Source organism: Triticum dicoccoides, chromosome 5A (genome assembly GCF_002162155.2).
Source record: "Triticum dicoccoides isolate Atlit2015 ecotype Zavitan chromosome 5A, WEW_v2.0, whole genome shotgun sequence".
NCBI classification, from domain to species: Eukaryota; Viridiplantae; Streptophyta; class Magnoliopsida; order Poales; family Poaceae; genus Triticum; species Triticum dicoccoides.
In genome coordinates, this window is record NC_041388.1 from 270,616,536 (window position 1) to 270,628,920 (window position 12,385).

Genomic DNA, 12,385 nt, shown 5'->3' on the forward strand with positions numbered 1-12,385 from the left:
CGTACAGAGTCGCCCACGGGAACTCCTATGTCGCTGTCGTGGTTCCGCGGCGGCGGCGTTGTCCAGTGGTTCCGTGGCGGCGGTGCTGTCGAGTGGTTCCGCGACGGCGGCGCTGTGGACTGTGCAGATCCAGATGGAGTCAGGCGGCGAGATCCAGATGGACTCAGGCGGAGATCCAGATGGACTCAGGCGGCGAGATCTGGTGCGGGGTATGAGGTTCTACGGCAGGCCGATCCTGCGTCGGCGGGGTTCTCGGTGGGTTGGTGTGGGGGTGATGGGGACGGAAAAAACCGGTTGAAAAAAAACCAGACGAAAAAAAACCAGACGAAAGTGGGGGGACTATTCAACCAACTCGTCCATTAGGAGTAGAGAAGTTATCATGTATTACATTTGTGGACAGTTGTATATGTTCTGATCTGTACACGTATGCATAACAAACAAAGCCTGGGTGTTCATACCTGGGGTTGAATCCGTACAGAGTCGCCCACGGGAACTCCTATGTCGCTGTCGTGGTTCCGCGGCGGCGGCGTTGTCCAGTGGTTCCGTGGCGGCGGTGCTGTCGAGTGGTTCCGCGACGGCGGCGCTGTGGACTGTGCAGATCTAGATGGAGTCGGGCGGCGAGATCCAGATGGACTCAGGCGGAGATCCAGATGGACTCAGGCGGCGAGATCTGGTGCGGGGTATGAGGTTCTACGGCAGGCCGATCCTGCGTGGGCGGGGTTCTCGGTGGGTTGGTGTGGGGGTGATGGGACGGAAAAAACCGGTTGAAAAAAAACCAGACGAAAAAAAACCAGACGAAAGTGGGGGGACTATTCAATCAACTCGTCCATTAAGAGTAGAGATAGTTAAATAAAATCAACGGATATAAATAGATGATCTATAAAAAACTATAAAAGCTTCCGTCCTTCATTATTAGATAAAGATTAGGACGTCTTTCAACTTTCGTTTTCTCGGCTTAAATGGCCTACATTCGATAATTAATCAGACCCACTGATCGCTCTCAGCCACGTGATCTGTGCTCGTGAATTTAATTTCCATCTGTACATCGGTTCTCTGCTGTATTTGTTAGCTCATCCTTTTAATTCCAGCAATCATAGGCTTCTAAAGATAAATAAAAATAAGTAAGCATGGGCTCCACAGTATAATATATCAGGACACAGTCCATAGATAATGAATAAAACTCTCTTACTGTGTACAGAGTGATGCTTTTTCATAGACACGCCTGCAAAGTGATGTTTAGTAAGGTATAACATGGAATAAAGCTGACAAGTACCTTTATTATTTGAAATTATTTAATAACTTTACATAATTATATGCAAAAAATAGGATTTTTTTACATCTTTACATTCTCTATAATCTACCTAGAAAGGGAGAGTCCTTGTTGCTCCAGAAAGTAAGTCTCGTGTGGGCTATGCTCAAAAAAAAATCTCGTGTGGGCCAGTATGTTAGCGGTCAAGAAGTTTTTTTTAAGTGCCTGCACACATGTTTCATGTGAAACCCTATTTGACAAATTAAACACATTAACAGTCGCGGCATGGGCGCTCGCTGGGCGTGTACACCTGGCGGTTTTGCTGTGTCGAGTTTACCGAACGAGAGAAGGAGAAAAAAAAAATAGCGGTGAAACCCTAAACCGGCTAGCGAGCGACTCCAATTCCCCCTCTTTCTCTCCCCCCACCTTTTCCTCCCTCGCACAGTCGCCGCCATCCTCCATCACCACATCCCCAAGTCAGCGCTGCTGTCGCCAGAGTAAAAGAGCAGGGGAACGCGCAGCCATCGATCACGTGCACCGTCTCTCCCTCTACTTGAGGACTTGCGGCGAAGAAGTCGCCGGAGGCGGAGCTCGGCCCGGACGACGGCAGCTAGAGGACGTCAAGGCCCCGCCGGAGGAGGAGCCTGGCTGGAGGAGAGTGTGGTGCAGCCGTGCAGGGTGCCTCATCACCATCGTCGTCCTTGCCACCACGAGCGCCACTGAGGCCAGCCTCTCCTTCACACACAGGTACTACCTTCCTCCTCTCCCTGCCCTCTTTCTCTTCCCATACCCGCATCTAGATGTCGATGAGACCCTGGCTTGAGGCGACGTGTGGCAGATTCTTTGGTCGTTTTATGTTAAGATCTTGCCCCCATCCCTGAACTTATTAATTTTGTAAGGTTCTTGCAGATCGTAGGGCTTGTTGTTGCTGCAATTTATTTGGTATTATGAACTCTAGCATGACGAATGGATCTGGGGTGATGGATTTAACAATCACTGGAGATGGATGCTGCCTTTGTGCAGTACTAGCAATCAAATGGATTCGGGATAAGGCATTTGGAATTGTGAATGTGAGCAACCAAGCAATCAGGTGAGAATAGCTTCGTGTGGCTCTTTATTTTTTGAACTCTCCAGCTCACAGGAAAATGTGGAAGTTTTCTCTGTTACTCAGTGTTATCTATTTCTTCAGTTTATCAATTTATCTTCAGTCATATCCAGTGTTATTTCTTCAGTTTATCAGTTTATCTTCAGTCATATCCAGTGTTATTTCTTCAGTTTATCAATTTTTCTTGAGTCTATCAATTTTTCTTCAGTCATATTCAGTGTTATTTGTTCAGTCATATGTCATATTCAGTGTAAATTATTTAGTCATACTCGGTGTTATTTCTTCAACCATATTCAGTGTTCCTCTCAGTCCCCTTCTTAGTCTTTTGGCCTATCAGTTTGTTCTTTCATTTCCGAAGGCTATCCTCTCTGCATCCCTGTGTTGGCCTCACGAACGCTTCTTTGTACACAGGCTTTTCATCCTCCCGTTTTTGTGAAGGAGGTTTGCAGAAACAACAATAGTGCAAAGCTTCACCGTCTCTGCAACACCAATATCCCTAAGGTACTTCTGCACTATCTTGACTGAACCTCAAGTTTTGTACAGACCATAGCCTGCGTTCCTCGTCATTTGGTGGAGATGATAATTTCTGAGATTTTACTACTACTTGTGCGATTACGAGATTGATGTCGATCTGTTAGAGCTATATGTTGAATGGGGTGAAGAGGTCTACAAGGCTGCAGTGAATTGTTTGGTGGAAATCGAAGAATGTGGCTGTTATGGCCGGCCGGCTTAGGCCCGCAAGTTATCTTAGTTTTTATTTTCAGATTAGGCAAGTTATGTTAGGTTGATTCTTCTACAAGTTATCTAGGATATAAATATAGGTTGTAAGACTCTTTTTGAAGGCAAGCAATAAGAAGAATATTATCTCCTATTGCCCGGCTCCCTGAGGAGCCGGAACCCTAGCCGCCAACAGCCCTAGCTGCCGCCCTCCTCCTAGCCGCGACGGCGCCCTGCCGCCGGCGCGCCCGATCCTCGCCACGTCTCCCTCCATCCTTCCCTTACCACCTACGCCCTAGACCTGGTAGAGTACTTGATCCTACCAATTTGGTATCAGGTAACCGGGTTTCGACCATGTCTCCGCCAATTCCACCGCCACCACCACCGCTGCCCGCCAACTCCTCCACCACCGCCGCCTCTGCGCCGGGCGTCACGGCCTCGCTCTCGGCGGGCACCACTGCGTCGCTCTCAGCGCCGGTCCTAACGGCACCCGGCACCACGCCGGGACAAGGGCAGCCACAAGCCCCCGTCCAACACTCGCCGCCGCCATCACCTCCCCCGCAGCCGCAACAGTTCACGCCGGAGGCGATGGCGGGCGTCCTCAACGACCTCGTCACCGCGGTTCAAGGGATCCGCCTCTACCTGGCAGGTCCGTACGGGCCGCCCCCACCACTCCATCCAGCCATGGCCGCGGGTCAGCAGGCGCTTCCGTGGTACTCGGCACCGGGGGCCATCACCGGACTCCATCCAGCCATGGCCGCGGGTCAGCAGGCGCTTCCGTGGTACTCGGCACCGGGGGCCGTCACCGGAGGCTACCCGGCGCTCCCCGCCCCAGCGGCCGCACCGCCGCCTTGGGCGCAGTGGCCGCCGCAGATCGCGCCGGCAGCCCCGCCACTTCTCGCCACCACGGGGCCGCAGTGGCCCACCTGGACCGCGCCGGCCGCGCCATCCTCCGTCGCGCCCTACCTTCCAGCGGCCTCGGAGCAGGGTCCTCCACCGGCCCCGCCCAGCCCTAACCTGGGCACCGGCGCCTCGGAGCAGGGCCAGACCCAGCAGCTTCTTCCGGCGTCACCGCCGGCCCCCACGCCGCAGGCGCCGGTGCAGCTCCACCAGGCGCCGCCGCCATCGACAGTACCACCACCCGCGCCTAGGGCTACGGGTCGGCCCCTGCACCAGGTGCAGTTTCCACCGTCACCATCGCCGATCCCCGCTTGGGCGACCGGCTCGTCTTCGGGGCCGGTCTACTCCACGGCGCCGGAACACCCGACGCCCTCCCTGCGGTTTGATCACCCCTCCAGCTCGGCGAACTACGCCCCGGCGCTTCCCGACCCAGCATACGCGCCGGCGGCAACTACGGCCGCCCCCGGGCACGGCGGGCCGACACCCCCTCGCTTCGCCAAACTGGACTTCGCCACCTACGAGGGCACGGAGGACCCCCTCAACTGGCTCAACCAGTGCGAGCAGTTCTTTCGAGGGCAGCGGACGCTCGCTTCGGATCGCACCTGGCTCGCGTCCTATCATCTTCGAGGCGCAGCGCAGACCTGGTACTACGCCCTCGAGCAGGACGAGGGCGGCATGCCACCATGGGAGCGCTTCCGGGAGCTCTGTCTCCTCCGGTTCGGGCCTCCTATCAGCGGGAGCCGACTGGCGGCCCTCGGCCGCTTACCTTTCACATCCACGGTGCAGGACTACGCCGACCGCTTCCAGGCCCTGGCGTGCCACGCGCCGGGCGTCTCCGCCACTCAGCGCGCCGAGTTATTTGTGGGCGGTCTACCGGACCATATCCGCATGGACGTGGAGCTTCGGGGACCCCAGGATCTCCAGTCGGCCATGTATTACGCCCGCGCGTTCGAGTGCCGCGCGGTGGCCATCCAGCAGGAATCACCGTCCCAGACTACTGGGTCGCTACCCGGACCGGATTCCGCGCAGGGTCGGCCTGTGCAGGCTTCTGCGGCACCCCTCGCCGCGACCGCGGGGCGCTCGTTCCGCCGGCTCACCCCAGCTGAGATACTCGAGGGTCGCCGCCAAGGGTTGTGCTTCAACTGCGACGAACCCTACAAGCCCGGCCACGCCTGCCCACGACTCTTCTACCTGGAGGTGGCAGACTACATTCCGGAGGACGTCGTCGCCGCTGACCTGGCCGCCCCAGATGTCGAGAAGGTGTTTGACGCTGGTTGATTACCTCGAAGAGTTCAAGCAAGCGCTTCCCCACCTTGCAGCTCGAGGACGAGCTGTTTGTGCAGGCGGGGAGAAGTGTTATGGCCGGCCGGCTTAGGCCCGCAAGTTATCTTAGTTTTTATTTTCAGATTAGGCAAGTTATCTTAGGTTGATTCTTCTACAAGTTATCTAGGATATAAATATAGGTTGTAAGACTCTTTTTGAAGGCAAGCAATAAGAAGAATATTATCTCCTATTGCCTGGCTCCCTGAGGAGCCGGAACCCTAGCCGCCAACAGCCCTAGCTGCCGCCCTTCTCCTAGCCGCGACGGCGCCCTGCCGCCGGCGCGCCCGATCCTCGCCACGTCTCCCTCCATCCTTCCCTTACCACATACGCCCTAGACCTGGTAGAGTACTTGATCCTACCAGTGGCAGGCTGGCGGACAGAACCATCATACCCGAGATTTGAAATTACGAGGACAGGAAGGCCACTTCCAGTGGAAGTGTTGAGTACATGTGCAGCCAAGTGAAGCGTCTGAGAGGTGTGAAAGCCAGGGCGATCGGTATGACCATACGAGCTTAACATGCACTTACAAGAAAGACTTTTCTGCTTCTTATAGATTGTCCTATGATTTTTTGCTAGAATCTTTTGTGGATAATTTAAAACTGAAACATTAGTACCTATTGGAATGCCATAATGGTATTCATAGATTTTGATACTTGTGAGAAATGGCAATGCATACTATTTAATGATGTGGCCAGGGTTTAAAATTTAGTTTGCTTGCTACAAGCATTGTGTTAAATAATGCACAGTTGTGTGATGTCGATTATTGTGATGATAATTTCATGTCTGTTATAACTGCAGGTTGATGGTTATGGTATAAACTCAATTGCTGATATCTTTTTTACTGGTTTTGGTTACAAGTCTCGTGAAGAACTAAGGTTTCCAGCAGAAAAAACTAAGAGCATTATGGTTTTCCCTTCCCAACAATGATGGATACACCAGAACTCGTATATATGGACCTTTGCCAAGGATATTCATTTCTGAACTTATTGTAGATTAGCTGAGTGCTCCGAGCCAGGTGATGCTTGACGATTTACTTAATTCCTTCAATTTGTTTGTCTAAGATATTAGTAGGATGGACAAATGTTCATTCATAGTATGCGTGTAGGGCCGAAGGCATTTTAAACATACCTCATAACACTTATGTATGGCTGCAGAAGACTACTGAAACATGTCGCTATAGAAAAAAATGCTTTCTGAAAATCATTTCTCTTTAGGTTACTTCCATAGTTCTGTTAGAGTAAATACTTAGGTTACTTCTGTAGTTCCGTTGAAGTAAATAGTCAGAGATATTTACTTCTATAGTTCTCTTTAGGTTACTTCTGTAGTTCTGTCAAGAGTAGGTTCTATTAACACATTGATTTAACAACAATCATCAGTTCAATGTGTGATGTTGGGACGTAGTTTTCCTGCAACGGCATACACAGCCGGTGAGACTTTTTCTGCTAGGGATGTACAAGGTATGACATGTGGAGAGGGTGCTTCCAATTAGTAATTCAAACTCTAGAAAAAAAATTCTCGCATTATTACAAAAAGTATTGCTGAATCACGACAATTTATAAGCACATACTGAGGGCACTGAACCACATGTTAGTACTGATCGTCAATTATGAAGACTTGATGATTATCATATATAACCAAATTTTGCTAGCCCGCCTGTCGTATGTTTGTTTTACCAACATATAGCTGTATGTATGCACTTCTGTTTTTCTCATCCTTCCTCTCCTTAATTTCAGTGATTGCTAAATAATATTTGTTCTGATGGTCTAATAGTTTTTTCTGCTTAGGCACAAATATGGTGCAATCCGCTGCTATCCTCCTATTGTTACCTAAGATTTTTTTTCCTATGAGGCCGGTTACTATTTAAGCATAATCAGGGTGAACCTAATAAATTTATGATAACTCTGAAGTTTAATATGTGTTTACGTGCCTACCTAAGAGTATCATGCCAATTGCTTGAGCAGCGGGCAATGGTAATTATTCTCCTAAGATGATGCTGAGTTTCAGCAATGTAGACCCATTTGTTCATTTCCAATCTTTGGTGCTTTTGCAGATATGTAATGTTGTTGCAATTGCTGAGATAATGGATGCAACACTAATTTTACCAGTTCTGAAGCAGGACCATATGAAAAGACCAGATGTAAGTGCTATTTTCTCTTGTAAAAACTTGTTTTACTTGTCTATCTCCCACTGGTATACATGTCTTTAATTGATAGTTATTACACAGAGTTTGCTTTACTTATTTTTTTAAATCGTGATGAACTACAAATAGTGTCCTACTAGAATATTGGGAAAATGAAAATGAGTGGTGGTTATTCACTTATTGTAGCATAATCACTGTCAGACTGAGTTTTTATGCATGCGTGTGATACCAATATACTTCTAATATTAGTACTGGGTTCTTAAGGATTATTTTCTTCTCATACTACCGCTGGAATGATCAAAATATGTTCCCTAAAAGCCACTGTTCTTCATGATTATATCGTTGTAATCGTATATTATAAGACTGCATATCGAAGTCATTTAATAAGATTTTGAGTTCCATCTATAAGGAAAAATTGCAATATCATGTTTAATAGGTCTATAGTTTTCTTACTCCTGTACTGGGTGTTGAATAATGAACTAACTGATATTTGATGTAATGTAGAATCTTAATTATCATAGTTGCAGTATCAGATTATCTTTCTATGCTGCCTTGTGACCATGAGGTCACGGGTTCAAGTCCTGGAAACAACCTCTTATATAGATGTAGGGAAAGGCCGCGTACTATAGACCCAAAGTGGTCGGACCCTTCCCCAGACCCTGCGCAAGCGGGAGCTACATGCGCGGGGCTGCCCTTTATTAGTATTTTGATTGTGAAGAACATATGCCTTCTCTGTAGAAGATCATTCTTTTTACCACCTTATAACTAGATCACTGATGTATCTAATCTAGATGGATCATTCAAATAGGTGCACGATCCATACAATGGTTTTTATGGTCATTCAAGTCGAGCGCCGAGACACTCGAGGTGATGAGGTAGAGTTCAGTGCTTCTGCTGGTGCATACGTAGGTTTTGGTACAATAGCTATTTAGCTAATTATTTGTTCTATCTCATAAGTGGAATGATCAATTGACTTTGACTGTAAATTAATAAACAGACACAACGGACTAGCTGAGTACCTACGTAGCTAATCATTGATCTTGTCTTGAGTGAAAGGGTGTCGTTTGTTAATTCAGAGACTGGCTAAAAGGTAACCCATACGGCTTTATTTGTTTATTTCCCTTCTGAACCCTTATTTACTTGGCTTATGTTGATGATATTTCTAATCTTTGCAGGTATACTCAACTGCATCTTAGTTTTGTGCTCCTGCATATTGTTATTGTGTTTATTCCTATCAGCTAATATAAATATCATAACTCTCAAAGTTTTCATTATTAGTTTTTTTACAGATTCTTGAAGCTTTGCGTGCTGGATTCTCCAATGTAATTGAAGTAGCTCAACATCATGTAGTTACATTGTCATGGTAGTAATCTTTGCCTGTTGTTGACTTAAGAGAGCTAGCTGTTTGCTAGAATATATTAAACTGCTAATTTTACACCTATTTATGCACATGTCATCATAGTTAGAATTTCAGAATCAGTTTTGATTTATGAAAATGCTAGCTTTTTCATAGTATAGAAATAGTTTTCACGAATTATAATGGCAAATTATTTTTCTTGTTTTCACAAGTAATAATGCCAAATGCTTTTCTTGTGGTATTCAGAAGTTAAGGCACTGCGTTTCAGATTGACGACGGTTTATACATGGGTGGGGTTGGCAGTTTCAAGCCACTTAATTTACGGGTGGCGATTGCTGTCACCGTTGTTTAATACCAAATATATTATCCGTCTAGCTAGATTTTTATTTGTGTTTGTGTCACAGGCTGCTAAGAATGTTCTAGCTGCTGTGGCAGCGACATCGTCTGTTCCTGCTTTCAGGGCACCCTACTGCAAATACACCTTCTGGATCAGGTATGTATCATATGGCCGTTTGTCTCTCCAGCACGCACATGAACTACAACCTTAATCGTGCTCAGTAACATATTTTGTGATTAGAGTCCACCCGTCTAGGCGCCGCCATCATCCTCGCACCGTCGCGCGCTGCGCCGGAGACATGGACGAGGTCGAGCAGTATGTGCCTTCGTCCTCTTCCCTCGGAGTGTGGGACCGAGGATAAGGACGAGGAGAAGAAATATGTGGCATCTTCATCGTTGTCCTCTTGGCGCGCGGTGCTGGAGAGACAGAAAAGGAGGTCGAGAGCTGGAAGTGCGGCATATTGTAGTGTTTTGTTTGATGGGGAAATATCTTTGTATGCCAGCATATTTTGTAGTGGTTTGTTTGATGGGAACTACCTTTGTATGCCTGCATATTTTGCTTAGGTATTGATGATTCCATGCTAAATTTGTACAAGATTAAAAAAAAATTATGAGTGCAACAACTATTTGTTAGTTGCACCAAATTAAATTCATACAACTGTGTTACACAGATCTGCAAATGCAAATAAAAATGTGTGTGTACATTAGCACAGATAAGAAAGGTAAAGGGGCGCACTCCACGTGGTACCGCCCCAACTCCCTCACAGACGGCGCACAAGGGTGCGCCCCAACCACTAGTTAAACAACAAACTGACTAGGTTTCGCATAGAGATGCGATGGTAGCGCTCGGGTGGGCCAACCCAGTATCAGCTAGCGCATGCAATGGTTTTACAAACCTTCCAGAGGTTCCTTCTGTTTTTTTACCGGTTATTATGAGCACCTTCCCTAAGGTTTGGGAATGGTTTATGTTTTTCCTTCTCTTTCTAATTACCGGGTTTCCTGGGTTTTTTCTTTTATTTTTCAAATAAGGTCCCTTTGTAAAAAAATCAAAAAATTGAAAACTATTTGGAGTTTCAAAAACTGTGAGCTCTTTCGGAAACTAATTTCGAATTATTCCAGAAATGTTCATGATTTTATATATTGTTCCAGTTTTTTTTTTAAATTCCGTTTTCGGACTTTTTCAGAAACAAAAAATTCCTTCCCTTTTAATTTTTTCTCAAAAATTTCTTACATTTTTCGCATTTTTCAAAATATTTTTGCATTTTCAAAAAATGTCAATGGTTTTCAAATATTATTTGACTTTTTAAAAATGTTCAATTTTTAAAATTTTATTCATAGATTTATGAGATGGGCGTGTTAAAAACAATTCAAATTTAAAAAAAACGTTCAACTTTTAAAAATATTCCAATTTTGATTTTTTTAATAAAATAAAAAATGTTTGTATTTTTTTAAATATTTGTGGTTTTTCAAAAAAAGTGTCCACGTTTCAAAAAATATATTTTGGCTTTTTAAAAAAATCTATTTATTATGTTCATAATTTTAAAAAATGTTTTCGTTTCCAAACTTAGTTCAGAAATATAAAAAGCTGAGGTTTCCAAAATGTATTCCTAATTTCAACAAAGTTCTCATTTTTTAAAAACCACAGTTCAAACTATGTTCGGAAATTTTCAAAAAAGTTTGCATTTCAGAAAGTGTTGGAAATTTAAAAAAATATTCATGCTTAAAACATTTCTATATATAAATAAATTTTTGCGCCATAATAAATCAGGGAGCTACAGTAAAGTGATGCAGTAAAACGGGTCGCTGCGGTAAATTGCTTCATGAAATGGGTCGCTATAGTGTAACTAGTAATAATGTACGTGCAATGCACGTTTATATTAGGTAGGATGTTAGTTGCATGTTATATTAGATAAGATATATCTGTTGCACGTTAGTATTTGGTAAAATATCAATTATTATTTTTGCGGGAAGGTAGGATATTAATTACATGGCAGATTTCATGGGATAGGTGTTGAGTCAAAACGTGATTATAACCAATGGCAGTGGTGGGTAATTAAAGCGTTAAACGTGTTTGGTGCTCAATATTGAAGCAATTTGAACCATTAGATAACATGATTTGACGGTCGAGATAGTTTGAATCTGCCCCTTTGGGTCTTTTTATAATGGTATGGTATAAATAGATATAGATGTTCACTACAACAGCCGCCCGCTACGGTGCTCGATCCCTCCACTCGCGCTACAACATGTGGGCCATCCCATCAAGATGCCTACTGTGTTGCAGCCTCCTATTTGACTCAAAGAGCGTCAAGAGCTCCCATGTTTCATTTTCCCCATGTCGTTTGTATGTGCTCTCCTAGGTTACGTATGTGTGGTAAGATTCGGGATGGGGATCATTATTGCAAGAGGCTAGTGGGACCGAGATATCATATAGTCTCTCTATAGATGGCGTTGCGCGAGTGAACTGACATGTATGAGCAGTACATACACGCACAACAATCTCACAGTTTCTCTTTTCACGCACAACACATAGAAGAAATCCATCTCTCAATTTCTCTCTTTGCACACAACACAGACATCACATCACGCACACACTCAAGCATGGAAAAAGCACGCAACCACAGCGACCCAGTTAGCATGCACATCACTGAGGCATGGCAAAGCACGCGTATCATGTGGGAAGCTGGTCAAGCACTCACTTGCACCACGGCTGGGGAAAGCTGGCCGGGCAAGGCGGGCACGCATGACGTGGTCGTCCAACTGGCAGCGGAGAAGGCCAGCAACGGCCGCTCCTGGTCACCGCTTCACCCCTGCCATCAACAGACCTCCGACGCCGCGACTTGCCCTGCACAGCGCCATCATGATTTTTCTGTTTTTTAACCTGCTAAAGCAAGGGTAAATAAGACTTTTCAAGTCGCATTTGATGGTGTTAACAACAAAAGGTGATAGTAGTGTCCTGTAAGGAATAAAATGAATTTATAGTGTCAAAAGGGGAAAATGAAATTTCTAGGGTCAAATAAGAAATCAGATTTTAAGAAAGAGCCAAATAAGGAATTCTCTCAATATGTAATGGGGTGTTCTATTGGTGGTTTACTTATTTATCCATGTTTTGTCTCCCAGGTGGCATTGTCCTTACTGGTTGGTCATTCGGCCGCGTATATTCATGTGCCTCCGTTCATAGAGGGAGAATAATTGACAAGAGACCTTACATAGAAAAGTAGGGCAAGGCATGCAACCGGTTCTAGTCTAGTTTACTACAAA

The 12,385-nt window shown here is 45.8% G+C and overlaps 1 long non-coding RNA gene across 2 annotated transcripts; it reads left to right on the forward strand.

Moving 5' to 3' along the window:
• The first annotated feature begins 5,518 nt into the window (after positions 1–5,518).
• Positions 5,519–9,782, forward strand: LOC119300953. 2 transcript variants are annotated; one of them, XR_005146826.1, is made up of 7 exons: positions 5,519–5,790; positions 6,093–6,309; positions 7,345–7,431; positions 8,243–8,309; positions 8,432–8,524; positions 8,610–9,284; positions 9,369–9,782. It is a non-coding gene; the product is annotated as an uncharacterized LOC119300953 (long non-coding RNA). The 2 variants fall into 2 exon arrangements; XR_005146825.1 differs by lacking the exons at positions 5,519–5,790; positions 6,093–6,309 and having other exon boundaries at positions 6,317–7,431.
• Positions 9,783–12,385: the final 2,603 nt, after the last annotated feature.